The 20,039-nt window shown below is 40.0% G+C and overlaps 1 protein-coding gene across 10 annotated transcripts in view; it reads left to right on the top strand.

Moving 5' to 3' along the window:
* BCAS3 (BCAS3 microtubule associated cell migration factor) overlaps positions 1-20,039 on the top strand; it is a 1,590,540-nt gene that overhangs the window by 1,431,232 nt on the left and 139,269 nt on the right. The gene's annotated exons all lie outside the window — the stretch shown is intronic.

Genomic DNA, 20,039 nt, shown 5'->3' with positions numbered 1-20,039 from the left:
TGTGTGACAGCTCTCCAGCGACCACACAGCGACGCTGCAGCGATCGGCATCGTTGTCGATATCGCTGCAGCGTCGCTTAATGTGATGGTACCTTAAGGGCTACACTTGGTTTCCCTAATCACATGAGGCTGTTTTAGCACATAGAGACTGGTAAGACGGTTAGTGTTTAGGGATCATCCATTTTAAAAGGTCATATTGACGTGGTTCTATGACTTTTTCGCTATTTGATCAAAAAACGCTAAGTACCTACGTTTTTAACATTTTGCAGTTTTGCAGCAATATTGGAGTTCATGTATTCATTAGTCACAGTGTGCTGACACATCTTGTATGTACAGAAAATGGTAGTAATCAGGGGTGACTTATTTTAGGAACTTTTGTCTAGATTAAAAATAAGAGACATTCATTATGATCAGTTCTACATTTTATTTCAGTTTTTAAAAGCAAACTATTCTCACGATATATTTTGCTTCTCAAGTTAAAGGAACTAAGGTTTGGAATGTGCATGAGATCGTGCGGTTCAAAATAAGCAAATTGAGTTTAGTTTGGCGTGCGTTGTGATATAAGAATTATCTTGGAATTCAAGTTTAATGTTGTTAAATATTTTTCCTTAATTGTATTAAGCACAAGGTGTCATGCGTAAAAAATGAACAGCTGCATGCCTGAGTTTAATGCCTAAAAAGTAAGGATGAATAAGCAATTAATGTCCAGTAAAATTCAAATGAGATTGTTATAACAGATACATTATTATCTATTTGGTTTTCTAAATATCATTTCTTAAATAAAATTAAAATAGCTATCTTGGAATATTAAAAATTTCAGTTTAAAATCTATGTTTTTCTTCCAGTGATTCATTTTTGTTTAGTAGTCTGAAATTATACTGAAATCTTAAAAGGTACAATATAATTAAAGATATTTTTTATGCCAAATCGTCCTTGCAAACAGCATTGTCAGAGCAGGTTCTCTCTTATGTAAAAGTTGTGTTTGTGATTTTTGATTTACTATTTTACTTTGTTCTCTTCCTGTTGTGTTGTGGTTAGAGTGTCTTTGTGATGACCTGTTGGTTTGGAGTGTACCAGATGGGAGTGTTTCTGCATCTTTTAAAACATTTCTAAATATTTTTGAAATCAGATACACAGATATGTTTCTGTTCAGAGGAAAGATGTGATAATCAAATTCTACATGGGATTCTACAAATGAGTCATAACAAAATGCGCTGGACAGTTTGTGTTTGTGGCTAGTATCATAGTCGATTTAGTTATTGGTGTGTTTGTACGATGTAATGGTCATTGTCATACTTTATGCCGAAGGTTTTGATTTGAACATATCTGTTCTATAAGTGTTATATATATACTGGACTTGCTCTATCTTTATAAACACAGTATGACTAATCAATTACTAATCATCCTAGAGAGCGACCGTACTTTAACTTCCTAGGGGTGCGGGAATTCCTGCAACTGAATAGCCAGAATTTTTACTAACTTCATTTAGATTTTGAGAAACATTTTAATAAAATAGCATGAAAAATGATAAGACACAAACTTTAAATGTTCTGAGAGAGAGAGCACATTTTAGTTGGTGACATTCGTGAATGTTGGAGTATGTTAAAAAGGAATTCAATAACAAACGCAAAATAAGCTTCACATCCCAAAATACAGGCGCAAAAGCGAATACACCTAATTTCAAAACAGCTAAAAACGTCCAAAGATGTAAAAAAAACCTTAGCTTAAGAATGTAAAAAGGCAATGGGCCACCCCACAGAATGGCTAATCTGATACAGGGTGGAGATACTAATAAATCGAAAACATATGTAAAAGGACAAACGTAAATAATGTACAGTATATCCAAAAATAGTAGTAAACATTTCAATAGTTTTACTATATCCAACACAAAGTGATCATTGTAACCACAATTGACAATAGATTTTTCCATCTCAGTGTTGTGTGGAGAACATAACCCCACGTGTAATGCCATCCAAAGATGGCTTTCTCGGGGGAAGTGAAAGATATATTTTTTTAACAATCCCATTTGCATTTTCAATTTGGGTTTCAAAATGCCTTTGCCATCAAATAACTGTTATATTGTAAATGCCCAATTTTTAGTATTGAAACTGGTATTGTCGAAATTATGATTATAAAGGACTCTGGAAAGATAAAGAGTGCAATAGGGTATTCTCCGCGTTAAAAAAAAAATTTCAAATGCAGAGGACATGCTCACCTGATGGGTTTGTGGAAGTCACAATCCCTGTGTTAGTTTGGAAAGGTATAGGCTGCTGTAGATCAACAATGGTATATCTTGTAGAAGCTGGAGAAAAAGATGGGGGAAATCCACGCTGCCAATGGTATCAAATGAATTTGATACCATTGGCAGCACGGATTTCCCCCAACTTTTTCTCCAGCTTCTACAGATTATCCCAATTATGTCAGCATGGTTCTGTTCATGTGTGGTGAGCTACATGAATTATAATTATGTCCTGTCATGCAGTTCTGAACTTCTAGCTAGTGTAAATGCAATATTTTGACAGCATTAGCAGCTGACTTTCTTAAAAGGCCACGGTGTCAATAAATGTATAGCATGCTGAGTGCCTTTCCTAACCTGAGTATGTCACACGTACTCTTAGATGAATTTGTCCTTTTTGCTATCTCATTATTCATGCTGTGTCAACAGTGGTTAATGTGATCCTTTAACTAATGGGAATGTTGTAACAAATGTTCGAGAAGATGTATAGCAACACTTGTACTGTAACTTTAGAAACATAGCATGAATGATATACCTGTTTAAAATGGAATGCTATGTGTCAACATGCTGTGAAGGCTGGAATCGTTTTTATTTTCCGACAGTGAAGTTATCTCTGGGCTTAACCAGAAACCACTTATCTATTAATCTACTCTGTGGCTTCCCTCACCTCATGATCTCCAGCACTTGAATAACTAAGGACACTAATGAAAAAAGAGACAGTGTTAATTATATGTTTCAGTTGTTGGGTCTTGGTCATTGCTATAGTTTTTATAATACATGGTTTGCTATAGCTAAAAAAAATGAACAATATAAATTAATATTTTATAAATTGATACAGTAGAATTTTTTAATCTACTACTTATGGTCCCAAAATCATGCTTATCTGGAATGCAACAATAGTTCCAAGAAATATTAACAGGAAATCACATGATAGTCTGGCCCTTGGAGAGTCTTCTGTAGGTCCTTGGTAGCTACTGAAGATCATAGCTGTGCTCTCAGTGCATGCAGTAGTGCTGACAATGATCGTGTTCTCTGAGAATAGAAAGACAATGTAAATATATACACTGCTCAAAAAAATTAAGGGAACACTAAAATACCACATCCTAGATATCTCTGAATGAAATATTCCAGTTGCAAACTTTTATTCATTTAATAGTGGAATGTGGTCAGAACAATAAAACATAACAATCATCAATGTAAATCAAAATGAATATCCTATGGAGGTCTGGATTTGGAATGATACTCAAAATCAAAGTGGAAAATCAAATTACAGGCTGATCCAACTTCAGTGGAAATGCCTCATGACAAGGAAAAGATGCTCAGTATTGTGTGTGGCCTTCAAGTGCCTGTATGACCTCCCTACTGTACAACGCCTGGGCATGCTCCTGATGAGGCAGCAGATGGTCTCCTGAGGGATCTCCACCCAGACCTGGACTAAAGGATCCACCATCTCCTGGACAGTCTGTAGTGCAACGTGTCGTTGGTGGATAGAGCGAGACATGATGTCCCAGATGTGCTCAATCAGATTCAGGTCTGGGGAATGGGCGGGCCAGTCCATAGCTTCAATGCCTTCATCTTGCAGGGACTGCTGACACACTCCAGCCACATGAGGTCTGGCATTGTCCTGCATTAATAGGAACCCAGGGTGTTCTGTGGCAAATGCCAAGCATCCTACACGGTGTTGGGCGGTGAGCAGAACTCCCATCTGTGGACGTCAGGCACTCAGACCATCCTCATAGAGTCAGTTACTAACCGTTTGTGCAGACACATGCACATTTGTGGCCTGCTGGAGGTCATTTTGCAGGGCTCTGGCAGTGCTCCTCCAGTTCCTCCTTGCGCAAAAGTGGAGGTAGCGGTCCTGCTGCTGGGTTCTTGCCCTCCTACGGCCCCCTCCACATCTCCTGGTGTACTGGCCTGTCTCCTGGTAGCGCCTCCAGCCTCTGAACACTACGCTGACAGACACAGCAAACCTTCTTGCCACAGCTCGCATTGATGTGCCATCCTGGATGAGCTGCACTACCTGAGCCACTTGTGTGGGTTGTAGAGTCTGTCTCATGCTACCACGAGTGTGAAAGCACAACCGACATTCAAAAGTGACCAAAACATCAGCCAGAAAGCATTGGTACTGAGATGTGGTCTGTGGTCCCCACCTGCAGAACCACTCCTTTATTGAGGGTGTCTTGATAATTGCCAATAATTTCCATCTGTTGTCTATTCCATTTGCACAACAGCATGTAAAATTGATTGTCAATCAGTGTTGCTTCCTAAGTGGACTAAATGGACAGTTTGATTTCACAGAAGTTTGATTTACTTGGAGTTATATTCTGTTGTTTAAGTGTTCCCTTTCATTTTTTTGAGTAGTGTACAATCCTAAATACCTTTAACTAGCAAATCACACTTGTTTTGTCTAGGGAGGTAAGAACTATAGTTCATTAAAATGGCCACTGTCTTGTTGCACTGAAATCTATCGTAAAATGTTAGAAGGACATTTGGCTCTGAGCATGTGCAATTGGAATCTCCATTACTGTAAGTTGGAGATAATGTATACCACATGCTGTCAAGTCATCTGCAGGTTATAGCAGCTGCTCTACGTTCAGAAAGACATGGTGGACAGCATTGTGAACAACATCTTCTTACTTTAACACCCCTGGTATCTCCAGTATTAGATTAGAAAGACAGGAGGGACAGCAGTGTGAGAGCAACATCTTATTACCTTAGCACCCCTGGTATCCCCAGTATTAGATCAGAAAGACAGGGCAGAAAGCAGTGTGAGCAACATCTTTTTACCTCAGTACCCCTGGATATTCAGTAAGAGATTAGAAAGACATGGTGGACAGCAGTGTGAGCAGCTTCTTCTTACCTCACTACTCCTGTTATCTTTAGTAATAGATCAGAAAGACATGGTGGATAGCAGTATGAGCAACATCTTCTTACCTCAGAACCCCTGGTATATTCAGTAAGAGATTAGAAAGACATGGTGGACAGCAGTGTACGCAGCTTCTTCTTACTTCAGCTCCCCTGGTATCTTTAGTAATAGATCAGAAAGAGTACCTCAGCACCCACAGCTTTTGGTCATGGTATACAAGCTCTGTTGGACTCCTTGGGCTTTGCAGACTTTGTGTTATACTTTCCTAGCATATCTATGGGAAACTGTGTGAATGATGAAAGTTCTGCTTATATTAAAGTCTTGTGCTGGATTATTAAAATATGGTTATGTTTTTCTAGAAGCAGCTTCACACCTTTACACATATTGTCTCTGGTATTCCAGCTTCGTTTTTGGTATTAAGCTGCAGTATTACGTACAACCTGTGGAAAAGTGTGGATCTGTTTTTAGAAGAAAGCTGTCATGTTTATTTTAACCTCAGACAGCCAAACCTTAGGGTTGACATAGATGAGGAAAAACACGTGGTGTTGTCTTAAAAGTTATGTGTTGAAAATATAACATTAAGCTAATTGCTCTGGTGGGTATCTGAACACTGGGACCTCCACAAGAACTGAAGTCCTGTGTGCCCTGTACAGTCAGACAGGAAATGGTTCTATAGCGTGGAAACCGTGTGTGGATAGCTGATAAATGTTTCAGGTGGGAAAACCCCTTTTATTATGTTTGTGCGCCATACTTTAAGGCTATCCACCAGATGCTCAGCTTCTCACTACTCTGTAATTCTTCCTTTGTTACAGTTAAACCCCATGTGGAAGTCTAATGGAATGATTTACACATCCAGCATGGGCTGCACTCCCAGGTGCTATTGTAATTATATGGTCATATTTTCTTCTACAAAGTGCAGTCATTTGAAATGCATATACGATTCGACACAATAGGAAGACCAGTCCTTTGCAGATAAATGAAACATGCCACAAAAAAGGATCGGATTACACATAGAAACTGTTGCTACAATTAGTTTGATCAATTGCAGCCATTATTGCCAAGTCAAGTAATATTCCATATGCATACAAAATAATGATTTTTAACAGCTATTTGGAGCTATAAATGAGTTTGTGTGAAAATGTTGGTATATGTACGTTGATTGTGTTGCAGGAAAAAGTCGATCAGACATTCAGAACAATCTTCCAACCACTGATCAAATGTCAATGTCAGTGGACCTTTATTTATTACCCATGTGCCATATAAATCATTTCATGATAATATTCAATTGTGATTACAAAAAGGAAAATGGGCCAATGCAAAATGTTTGGCATCCTGTATGGTTAGTGTCTAGTAGCACCCTCTTTTGAAGCTATCACAGCTTGTAAATGCTTTTTGTAGCCATCCAAGTGTCTTTCAATTCTTGTTTGAGGGATTGCTAAGCTTGCTTAACTGTTCACAGTAATTTTGACAAGGGGTACCCATACTTTTACATGCCGCTGTATCTAACTGACACTTGATGTACAGCGCAATAACTTTTTCTTTACATTATAGTTTATGCACTGTATATGTAATACTAAACTTATCGCACAATCCCTACAATACACATACCATAGATATCTTACTCTGTCTTTGAAGAAATATAGATTTTACATGCAGCAGTAAAATGACCCTATGAAGGAGTTATTATTAACTAATATAGCCTTCAGTCAACTCCGCTTGTGGGCACTAGACTAATCCAGTCATTGCGATAGACTTTGAATGGAGCAGAGTTTGTGTATATGCCCTACTCCTTTTAAATTTCTTCTACACTTGCTCTTGGGACAAGAGAGGAATCAGCAGCCAGACCCCCACTAATCTAGCATTTTTCACCTATCCTTTAAATAGGCGATAACTATATCAGACTGGAAAACTCTTTTAAGGCTACGTTCACATTTGCGGTCGGCGCCGCAGCGTCGCCGCATGCGTCATGCGCCCCTATATTTAACATGGGGGCGCATGGACATGCGTCGCACTTGCGTTTTGCGCCGCATGCGTCCCTGCGGCGCCCGCGTCCGGGCGCAGAGGACGCAGCAAGTTGCATTTTTGCTGCGTCCAAAATCAATGGAAAAAAGGACGCATGCGGCGCAAAACGCAGCGTTGTGCATGCGTTTTGCTGCGTTTTTGTTTGCGTTGTGCGTTGCGGCGCCGACGCTGCGGCGCACAACGCAAATGTGAACGTTCCCTAATATATCCTTTAACCCTTAATTTTTCTCCAGAAAAAGTGCTCCTCGCTTACTGTACAGAATATAGGAACCATAAGAACCTAGAAGGCGATTTTTACAACATGGCTCAACACCACTTTCAGCAATTTACTTACACCACAGCTCACCTGAATTGCATGAGTTGATATTTATATATCAGGACACAAATCACTGACTTCTGATCCCATTAAAAATAGAAATCACTGGAGATTTCTGTTGTTCTCAAACTTATAAATAGGACAGAGTTTTTCAGATGTAAGAGTGAAGTTTTATCTGTATTTGAGGATAAGCCTATTACGTTGATTATGTAGAATAAGGTTGTTCGTTCAGAGGGTGATTTATCAAAAGGTTTGTTTGGCACTAAGATGATAGTTGTAGACTACCACCATGATTTAAGAAACAGTCTTCTTACTTTGTACAGTATGTCTGTTCTGGTGATTGGGCATTTAAGTCCGAAAGGGTTTCTAAATCCGATGCATGCAGTGGAAAAACAATTGTGTACACTGATCACCTCTGTCTCATAAACTGCCTGTAGAAAGGGTTTTCCCACATATTGTAAAATCGTTTCTGAACATATCTATTATATTTGTCCTTTGAACATAGTGACATGAATATTTGTCACTTGTTCAGACCTTGAGACGAATTGTACCATGCATGATGACCAGAAATGTAACAAGTGGCATCTGAAGACATGTACGGTGGACCCACTATGTCACTAATGGATTTTCCATAGGGTAGACCAGGGAGCACATTAAAAAAAGGATTGTGCATGCTTCTCCCTTTAATGCTTTAATTCTCTAAAGGTACCTTCACACGAAACGACTTTGTAACGATATCGCTAGCGATCCGTGATGTTGCAGCGTCCTCGCTAGCGATATCGTTTAGTTTGACACGCAGCAGCGATCAGGATCCTGCTGTGATGTTGCTGGTCGCTGAATAAAGTCCAGAACTTTATTTGGTCGTCCGATCGCCGTGTATCGTTGTGTTTGAAAGCAAAAGCAACGATACCAGCGATGTTTTACACTGGTAACCAGGGTAAACATCGGGTTACCAAGCGCAGGGCCGCGCTTAGTAACCCGATATTTACCCTGGTTACCAGCGTAAAAGTAAAAAAAACAAACAGTACATACTCACCTGCGCGTCCCCCAGCGTCTGCTTCCTGACACTTACTGAGCGCCGGCCCTAAAGTGAAAGTGACGTCACCGCTGTGCTGTTAGGGCCGGAGCTCAGTCAGTGTCAGGAAGCAGACGCTGGGGGACGCGCAGGTGAGTATGTACTGTTTGTTTTTTTTACTTTTACGCTGGTAACCAGGGTAAACATCGGGTTACTAAGCGCGGCCCTGCGCTTAGCAACCCGATGTTTACCCTGGTTACCCGGGGACCTCGGCATCGTTGGTCGCTGGAGAGCGGTCTGTGTGACAGCTCCCCAGCGATCAAACAGCGACGCTGCAGCGATCGGCATCGTTGTCGCTATCGCTGCAGCGTCGCTGTGAAAGTACCTTAAGTCATTACCTTTTAGAACTAGACTTTCCAAAATTACAGTACAGATGCGGTTATGACTGGAGATGATTGTGGTCTTAAATGCATAAACTAGCAGTTTTCTCCCTGTTTTTTTTCGGGGAAGCTGAAGTGGCTTTACTTCTTTGAATTTTTAATGTCTTGCTAATTAATAAGAATTTTACTACAGTAGAACTTGTGCTGAGTCAAAGTGCTTTTTCTACAAATGCGTTAGATATGTGGATAAGTGAAAGTCAAGTACAGGTCAGGGTAGGCAGCAGACAAAAGAACACGGCCAGTAAAACAAGCCAAGTAGAAAATGTAAGTATTGTAGTTATAGCAAACAGAACAAAGCAGACTAGAACCAAATAGAATGTAATGCTTAAGCTGGCCACATACATTAGATGGCTGTCACCTGAAAGATAATTCAGCCTTCATTCCGCTGACAGCCATTTCAGTCAACTCTCCCATATACAGGAGCAATTGCTTGTCCGAATGTTCCTGTGGTCTCTATGAGAAAGACTCTGCCTAACACATCAGTCAGCAGCTTATCTCTGACAAAACAAAGTGATCGTCAGTCCGAAAATGAGCATGTGCAATCAACATCTCTCCTGACCTTCAGTTCGCGGAACCCATGCACGTAAGAACTGGGGAACAATTTGAAAAAAAATTTCTGTTGAGTTAGGTTTTTGAGCTGATTTATACTAAAATTGGCATGCTGATTCCAAAAATGTAGTCAGTTTTTTTCTAGCACGTCAAGTTTTTCCTCCACAACTTACCTGCCAGAGAAGCTCAATTGCACTGATATCTGTAATAAGACTTGTTATCCGATTACAATTCGACTCATATAGAGCTACGTGGCAACTTGTAAGAGTAGTCACAACTGAGACAGTGTGGTGAGAGGTGTGTGCAGCTCCCAATACGTCATAATTATCAATATCTTTACACAAAAAATTTATCATAGTAGGAATAAATAGGATTTGTGATAGCTTTTCTCTTTACATTGGGCGCTTAGTTGTAATTTATATATCTTTTATGATTTTTTTCTTTGTTAGTTTTCAAAGCTTGTAACTTTCCATCTCAGTGTTTTATTTACATATGTACATATTTCCTTTGTTTCAGATCATGTCTGCTCCTTCTTCCTCTCGTCGTAAATGCCTAAACAACCCTGACTCCTTCTGCTATATTTGTACATTGCTATAAATTTGCTATAAATGTACATTTTTACCTTAAATACTTGCATATACATATATATCCTTTGTAAAAAAACATGATAGTGTTAAAAAACATATTTGTCATGCCTATTTCTTATATATTTCATTTTTTGTTCATATTTGTACTATTTAAAAAAAAACAAAACACTTTTTAGGTACAGTAGTTTACATATTTTTGAGAAGACAAAAATCCTATAGTTCAAAAACTTGACGTGATAGAGAAAAACTGAGATCATTTCTGGATTCAGCATCCAAAAATTAATTAAGAACAGTTGTCTGACCTAACTCTTAAAAAATTGTGTTCCCCAGTGTTTTATCAGCTGAATCCATGAATATCGGTGGGTTTGGCCAACATTAGTCGATTGTGTAACGGGTCCTTAAGTGATGGAGGCTTAGTACACCTGGGGTTTGGCTGGAATCAGAGGAATTTTAATGAAACCTATGTTTATGGTACCCCAAACCTATGGATGAGACCCAGCAGCAGAGTGGCTTGATATAGGGGGAGAACAGCAGCACAAAGCAAAATATATGATTACAAATAAAATAATCATTTTTAGTTATAATAACCATAAAACCAATAAAAAAATAGTCAGTGACAAAAACCCAGCAATTAATTTTTCTTCACTATTTTACATTCCCTCTTGCCAATTACACAGGTCAACAAAAAAAATTTTTTTTTTTCTGGTGTCCAAAATATTTTAATGAATTTGGGGTATTTTTGGGGTGCTGATTCTGAATATGCTATCAGTTTTGCCAGATTGGCTCAAGTTTTTGACATTTTTGGTATCTTATTTATAGCACTTGTTGGTAAATGCGACGCATCATCTCATTAATTTCTTTGGATTAGTACTTGAACTGAGCAGTTCTCAATATAGTTTTGTGTTAATTAGTGTTCTAAAAGTTTGTTCATAGCTTGATTTTTGCACTAACTTAATGTTGTTGTCTGTTTTCCAGTGAAAAGCATGAACTCATCAAGAAGAAGTTGTCTTAACGATCCAGACTCATTCTGTTACATTTGTGGTGAATACACACTGCCAAAACATAGAAGAAACATAACAGACTTCGTAAAAAAAAGTGTATTTTGCCTATTTTGGGGTTATGCTTGGGGACCAAGACAAGTTTTGGGCACCACACATAGTGTGCAAAGCATGTATCGAATTATTACGAAAATGGAGCAAAGGACAAAGAAAAAGCTTCAAATTTGGTGTTCCAATGGTGTGGAGAGAGCCAAAAAATCATCATGATGACTGTTATTTCTGTGCAGTGCAAGTGCAAGGATTCAATAAGCATAAGAAACGAAAATGGGAGTAACATGGAATCTGCAAGAAGGCCTGTCCCTCATTGTGAAGATGTGCCTGTACCTGTGTTTACCATAAATAACAGTCATCATGATGATTTTTTGGCTCTCTCCACACCATTGGCACACCAAATTTGAAGCTTTTTCTTTGTCCTTTGCTCCATTTTCGTAATAATTCGATACATGCTTTGCACACTATGTGTGGTGCCCAAAACTTGTCTTGGTCCCCAAGCATAACCCCAAAATAGGCAAAATACACTTTTTTTACGAAGTCTGTTATGTTTCTTCTATGTTTTGGCAGTGTGTATTCACCACAAATGTAACAGAATGAGTCTGGATCGTTAAGACAACTTCTTCTTGATGAGTTCATGCTTTTCACTGGAAAACAGACAACAACATAAAGTTAGTGCAAAAATCAAGCTATGAACAAACTTTTAGAACACTAATTAACACAAAACTATATTGAGAACTGCTCAGTTCAAGTACTAATCCAAAGAAATTAATGAGATGATGCGTCGCATTTACCAACAAGTGCTATAAATAAGATACCAAAAATCTCAAAAACTTGAGCCAATCTGGCAAAACTGATGACATATTCAGAATCAGCACCCCAAAAATACCCTAAATTCGATGAAATATCTTTGGCACCAAAAATGCTGTTGACCAGTGTTATCATTATCGTTTTTTGAAAATTGTAACATGTCTACCTGGTCCTTTATCGTATCTAACTTTTGTTTGGTTCCATTGATATTGATTTGAACATTGCTTTCTTCATAGCCCCTGGATTGATTAGTGGTTAATACTGTTTCCCCCCACACTCTAAATGATACAACTAAAGAGGACTTGCTACTTGCCTTAAATCTGTAGAAATTTTTTTCACCTGACGTGAATGCTGATGTTCTCCCGAATCTGGCACTGTTTATTTTCTGCTCCTGTACTTTTCCATTACTGAAAATAAAAGTTTTCATGGGAGTGCTTCTTTAACATTTAAAAAGGACTTGTCATTTATTTTTTCATTGCACAAATTCTGCTGCTCTCCTGAAGCTGTTTTTTTTTTGTTCCTGTGTCTCTTCATTTTTACTATATGGCGCCCTCTTTCCTATACATAAATGTCTTTTTTAACCAACTGGGCATAATCCTCAGAAAGTAAGATTCACATAATGGAGGACTAAAATAATATACACTTGGCTAAAATATTAGATTTACACACAGGTAAGAAGGAGGTGACACGCCCACCAGGGCCGTGGGGTATATGGAACAGGGTCGGACTGTTCTTTGAGGAAGTCACAGGGCCATGACCTGACTCTGTGGCCCTGGCTGTGCCATAAAATGGGAATATGTATATGGGATTTAACGTGATGCCACCTGTGGTGTTCGGCCACGGATGGCCGATGTTACTAAAGGAGAACACTGGGGCTGATGGTGACGCAGCTGGGATGGTTCTGCTCCCCACAGGTGGAGCGGGGCCCCAGGGCTACCGGTCCCATTTATGTCAGGCTTCCTGTACCTTGTGGTGCAGGACTCGGGGCGCAAGAGATCACTGAATGACACAAGGGCTGTAGTTTTCTTTTCCTTTACTTGATGATTGATAGTACAGACCGGGGTACTGGTAACAGATCGTATTGGAGAGCCAGGCAGCCTGGCCAGGTAGGTAGGGAGGCTTTTCTTTTGTGCTGTCCTCCCTTGTCCTGCTGTTAACTGTCTTTGTTTTTAAAAACTAACCATTGCCCGCATGGCAGGCAGCTCGATCCTATCACAGGTGCCGCTCCTTTGTGTCGGCTCCAGGCTCTGTTATGCTGCTGTGCCACTGGGTATTAGATCAGGCCAGGAGACCACAGTCCTCTGCCCTCTGGATTTAGCTTCGGGACTTGAGTACCCACGCAACCACAGACTCCGCTATCCAGTTCCTAGTGCTCAGCTCTGGGGCGAGTTTAATCACAGCTCTACTCCCCAGGTTCTGCTCTACTTCTCTCCTACTGACACCTTGTAAGGGGACCCCTCCTTGCTTCCAAGCATAACATTACTCCCTGTGGGGGAGGCAATGCCACTGTGGCAACCAGACTCCTGGGGTGCCACAGGGGCATATAGTAATAATGAAGAGGCACAGGAACAAAAAGAACAGCTTCAGGAGAGGAGCACATTTTTTACAATGAAAAAATAAATGACAGGTCCTCTTTAAATGATAAAGAAGTTTGGTTTGTGCACTCAAACATGTGGCAAACACTGCCTCAGATCATCGGTTAGATCGTTAATGCTGGTCAGAGAGTCGCGGCTCCAACATTGTCAGATGACAGCTTGAGGCAGCAGCTATGAATGGCGGTAAAATGTTTACCTATGGTAACAGACATCGACTGATGGGGCTTCTACTCTCATAAGCCTATACCTGCTGCCCCTAATAACAGCAACAGGAGGCGGTGGCTGATGACATTATTCATCAGTTGGCGACTGCGATATAAATAAATTAAAAAAATTGGCATGGGTTCCCCTGTATTTTTGATAACCAGCCAGGCAAAACTGACAGATGCGGGTTGCAACCCTCAGTTGTAAGCTTTAGCAAGGCTGGTTATCAAGAATAGAGGGGTTCCCAAACCGTATTTTTAAATTATTTAAATAAATAGTTAATTGAACTGCCTGGGGTCCCCCCCCCCTATTTTTTACAATCAGATAAACTTAAGCAGACGGCTGAGGGCTGGTATTCTCAAGCTGGTAAGTGGCAATGGATTTTACCCCCAGCGTAAAAATAGCAGCCCTCAGCCACCCCAGAAAAGGCACATCTATTAGATGCGCCAATCCTGACTCTTTGCCCAGCTCTTGCCAATAGCCCTGTGGCTTTGGCAAGTGGGGTTCATATTTGTGGGGTTGATGTCACCTTTGTATTGTCTGGTGACATCAAGCCCATGGTTTAGTAATGGAGAGGCGTCTATAAGACACTTATCCATTACTAATCCTATAATTATATTATAAATAAACACTCAGCCAGAATAAAGTCTTTTATTTGAAATAAAAAAGCACCATTTTACTTTTTTATGTAAAAATAACAAACACGGTTATACTCATTACTCACCTAACGTCCATTCCATTGAATCCATGGTCTCCTGTAAAAAACATAAAATAATAAACAACAAAAATACTCATCTAATGCCCATTCTATTCATGGAGGGGGTGATTGCTCAGTATATAATTGCACAATATAATTGCACATAATTGCTTGTATAGGGCTTACATCATATTTGTGACACCCTTACTATTAGATCATGCTCTCGCTGTTATTATCAGCAGGCGTAGTCTGATGAGAGTAGTCATCCCATCATCGGATGCCTTTGACCGTAGGTAAACTTTTTGCCTTTGGTCACAGCTACGGGCTCATGCTGTCATCTGACAGTATGGGAACTGCAGCGCTCTGACCAGTGGTAATGATCTTACTGCCGATCAGAGCCTCCAGTGTTTCTCACGCTACCATGCAGATAGTGAAATCCATATTCGGGGGTCCGTGCCTGAACAGTAGGTATTCTTTACGGACCCCGAACTTTACTGTTCGGTTTCGCCCATATCTACTCCTTATCTATTAACTTATCTAATATTTACTGCCACAACTGTTTCTCTCCTTCCCACATTCATAGTTCTGCTTCGCGCCACTTGTCTCATTACTGCACTATTCTATGTCCTGTTGTGTATAAATATGTGAATCTTCAGTTTTTGTCTTATTCTATACCTCCTGAGTAGTTTTGAAAGCTTGTTATATGTTGCCATCTTTTCAGTAGTAAGCCATTAAAAGGTATCAACCACTGGAGGCTCTCAAATTTTAATTTTTTTTTATCTCCTGGCTAACACTGTACAGACATATATTTGTCCTGTAGCCGAATCAGTTGATTTTGGTGGAACTGTACACCAGTGTCCATTAGATCTAATGTATAAGGTCAGCCAATTATTTTGAATGGAGGCCTTCCTTCTTGCTCCAGAGGTGCCTGCATAAGCTAAGCCTACCTGTGTTTGTGGGGTCAGGAAAGATGGCAGTCAATGTAATCAGCTGTCAGTGGACAGATATCTGATATTCATGGCACCTTCGCAAAAAAGGAATAAAATAATTTTCATTGTTAAGTCATACAAACTCTTTTATCCATTTGTTGATTTTATTACTGAAACCACTAGCATCCTTATTGTAAAGGGTGAATATGTAAAGGTTGTTCTTGGTGGATTGTAAAAGAAAGATCGAGTCTAAATGGTAGCTATCTTGGAATTTCCTTCAGCAATAGACTGTTTTGAGGATGACAGAGAGATGAGTTAAGTGACTGAAAGCCGTAGGCCAGGACATGTCAAATGCAATAACTTCTTCACTCAATCATCTCACCTTCCAATGCCACTCTGCCTTATGCAGACACCAGATGCCTGATGAATAATGTAAGAGACAAGGGCAGAATCGCTCAGATATGTGCAGAGAAAAACTTTGGACAGTGTGGATTGGCCTACTACTCAATGATTTTTTTTAACAGCATTCTTCTGGTTCCATCCAAAGTTAATACCCTGTGGATTTTGAATCTTAAAGAAGTGCATTTAGTGTTTATCGTGACTGATTTAGATAACTTACATCTTCTATTTTCCAGTCTGAAAACGACAGATAAAAATAGAGAACCAGCAGCTTTGCAGCTTTACCTGTCAAAATCACTGTGCAGACACCTTGTCAAAGTGTAAAGGCAGGGATGTGAGAGCTCCAGGTTCTGAACAAGGGCATACAGAGCACTTAAGGTGGCTTTAAACTTACCTTACTTCCCAAGGGTTTGCTTTTTGTTAGCTCTCTGTTTGAACTAAACATATCATGCATCAAAAAGTCTAACAGCTAGAATCCTAACTATACATGACATAGTTGAAGTCAGTTTGCAGGTCACATATGAATTTCTTTCCTGAAATTCTTTGTTAGTTGACCACAACTTTTTCTTATGTTTTATAAAATCTATTCCCAAATGCAAAAGTAGGTATGGTATCACATTCTTACACTTAATGTTTCTTTTCCCTTTTTTCTTATGTTGTTTTTTATACTTCAAACAGGACACATCCTTACCCTCGGTTTATTCCTGTGTTCCAAAGAGGGTACATTATAAATGGAACTGAGTAAGGGTATGCTAGGGAAGAATGAAATAAATGACAACAGAAGACTCTTCATTTCTTATGACATTATGCACAGGAAACGTGATAAGGGTCTGATAGGTAAAAGTTAGTGATGAGCGGATATACTCGTTACTCGAGATTTCCCGAGCACGCTCGGGTGTCCTCCGAGTATTTTTTAGTGCTCAGAGTTTTTTTTTTCCCGCAGGTGGATGATTTACAGCTACTAGCCTGCTTGATTACCTGTGGGGATTCCCTAGCAGCCAGGCAACCCCCACATGTACTTAGCCTGGCTAATAGCTGTAAATCATGCAGCTGAGGCGTTGAAAACTAAATCTCCGTTAGGAGATGCTTGGGAAATCTCGAGTAACGAGTATATTCGCTCATCACTAGTAAAAGTCAAAAAGGGACAAAAAGAAGGAAAGTTATTCTAAAACTCATTACTGGATAGCATTTTACTAAGTAAAACAATTTTGATGCCTGTTATCGGATTCATGTAAACTGAAGATACTTTATTTTTGCGTGCAAATTATCTCAAATCATTTTTAACCTTACGTTTTATTTGTCAGTCACGTCATTTTTATTTTTTTCATGTTTTGTGCATAACTGCCGTTAATTGTTTTTATACAAAGGCATAAACTGTTGCTTCTTTGGCCCGAAAATCTGTACCTTAGCATCTTATTTAGGGTGTGTCCAGAGGGGATAGGAACAAAATCCACTGCAAATCCATGGTGAACTTGCAACAAAATCAACTTGTTTGGCATATAGATATTGCTGAATTGGCTGTAGAATTCACCACTAACAGGTGAAATCTGCAGTGAAAGTCCACAAGAGAAACTGTCATGGTGCAAATTTTCAAATGTGAACTCCAGGTATATGTCAGGACAGAAATATTAAGCAGCATGTGGATTAGATTTCTCCAAATATCATTGTGGTTTTACCTTCAGTGTAAAACTCTAAAAGCAAAATCCAAAGCATGTCAGTCCCATGTGAATATATCCCATCTTCAAGATCCTAACCTAATATGCAGTAGGTGTAATAATAATATTAGAAAAAAACTCCAATTAGAAATGTAGTATATTGTAGTTCTTCTGATAAGCTATGTCGCTTACCCCATGTGCAGGGCAATTCAGTAGCTTAGGTATCCATGGTTACTACCACTTATATAGTGACAATTAGTTAGTTGTTAGTGGTTGTAGCCATGGATACCTAAGCTACTGCAATGCCCTGCATATGTGGTAAGCGTATCAGAAGAACCATACTACATTTCTAATTGGAGGTATTTGCTAATATTATTATTACACCTACTACATAATGGGATAGGATCTTGGAGATGGTAATACTCCTTTAAGTGGTAGAAGAGAATTTGTCCACTTCTCCTTATTAACATTAGGTATTTTTAGTGTCTATAGAAGGTTATTAAAGAAGCACTCCCATCAACATAATACAGCACTGTGTACTTACATTTTAACCTTCGGCCCAGCTAATTGTTCTCTTTTTTTCTGCTCTATGTAGAAACAGAAAGTCTCTTCCCTGCATTTAACATTTCTCTCTCCAATGCCAGACTCAGCTGTTCCCTCCTCCCATTCCCGGGGACATTTGCAGTGACTTATGGCTTATACAGGGAAAATTGACCACCTGTTTCTACATAGAACTTAGAAGGATTCAGCCTGTCAGTTTTTAATCACATGATGCCATAGACCTAATGGAAAAGAGAAGAATTTACTGGGTAAAAGGGCAAAATGAGCAATTGTAAGTACACAGTGCTATATAATATTATGACTGCAATATATTAAGAGGATACATATTTTGATGGGAGTGCTTCTATAAGCAACTGTAGAATAAGAAAAAGCAATGAACATTATCAGAGCTTGCATTTAGTTACAATCGAATATTATGAATAAAAACAGCCCACCATCATTAATCTGATTTTGAGAACTTGAGACCTGGTTGCTCTGGACATGACCATTGATTTTCTCCGTCCAGTATTAATCCAAATTAAAACTACTATTAAAGGGCCACTGTCACCCCCCCCCCCAGCCGTTATAAACTAAAAGAGCCACCTTGTGCAGCAGTAATGCTGCAGTCTAACAAGGTGGCTCTTTTAGTTTTTGATTCATTTATTACCTCAATAAAGCGTTTTAAAAATTGTCCACAAATACCAGATATTGTACCGGGAGGCGGTCCGAATCGTCCTCTATCAATCTCCCAACTGCCGTCACTCTTCTCTTCAGGGGCGATGGTCGCCGCCCCCTTCGCGCTGTTGCTTCTTAAATCCAGCGCCTGCGCTGTGCGTGCCTGCCTGGGGCAGGCGCAGTCTTCATTGTCAGTCACAGCTCAGACGCAGGGTGCCTGACTGCGCCTGTGCGGGCAGTGCGGCCACCCTGTTCCTGAATCCCCGCCCCGCACTGTGTTATTCATTATGCACAGTGCGGGGCTGGGGTTCCTGGGCATGCGCACTGCGCTTGTCAGACGCTCCCCCGGTCCCCCGCCTTCCAGCGTTGTTCTTTGTGGCTGTTCAAAACGTCGGCAATGAAACCTGTATATTCCGGCAATGCTGGAAGGCGGGGGACCGGGGGAGCGTCTGACAAGCGCAGTGCGCATGCCCAGGAACCCCAGCCCCGCACTGTGCATAATGAATAACACAGTGCGGGCCCCAGGCAGGCACGCACAGCGCAGGCGCCGGATTTAAGAAGCAACAGCGCTCGGGGCGGCGACCATCGCCCCTGAAGAGAAGAGTGACGGCAGTTGGGAGATTGATAGAGGACGATTCGGACCGCCTCCCGGTACAATATCTGGTATTTGTGGACAATTTTTAAAACGCTTTATTGAGGTAATAAATGAATCAAAAACTAAAAGAGCCACCTTGTTAGACTGCAGCATTACTGCTGCACAAGGTGGCTCTTTTAGTTTATAACGGCTGGGGGGGGGTGACAGTGGCCCTTTAAACTGTCATTCACAAGAGCCAAGGTACAAATCTCAGCCTTTTGTGAGTGTTGCACTTATCATATGACTCAGTTTAACTATGCACCTTGTATTCATTGCAGAATGTTTAGAACTACATTAACGGAGTATTTTTCATATGTGTAATTTTGCTTTAAACGTTCCTTTTACATCATATTATCACCATTCTCAGGAGCTCAGTGGCCTCAAACATAATTATTCCTTCTCAAGTATGTGAAGATAAAATAGATAACTCTCTAGGATGCCTTTAAAAAACATTTTCCTCTGTCCTAAAAGCCAGCAGTGTCCTGTGTTTATTGCCGACTGTTTAGTGTGATTGTTGGAAGATGGCGTGTTGGCTGGAAACAGTGATGTAATCCACTGGAGAAATGAGAATCTAATTCACTATTATTCCTGCAATGAGGAAATTATTTTTTCTTCCTCCTTATCTGATTAAAACAAAGCTTGGTGTTGCTTCGGTCTTTTGGGCAATGGAAAGGCTTGTTTGGCTGCGTTGTCTTTCCTTTGATTCTCTTACAGTTCATGAGTAGTCAGATGTATAAACTCCTCTCGTTCTCACTGGGGTATTGTATTTTGAAACCTTGATTCAATCCAGCTTCTTGACATTTATGTGAAACTGAGCGATAT

The sequence above is a fragment of the Ranitomeya variabilis genome, chromosome 3 (assembly GCF_051348905.1).
Source record: "Ranitomeya variabilis isolate aRanVar5 chromosome 3, aRanVar5.hap1, whole genome shotgun sequence".
Classification (NCBI taxonomy): Eukaryota; Metazoa; Chordata; class Amphibia; order Anura; family Dendrobatidae; genus Ranitomeya; species Ranitomeya variabilis.
Note: the sequence above shows the minus strand (reverse complement) of the source record. Positions and strands in the feature narration are given on the sequence as shown.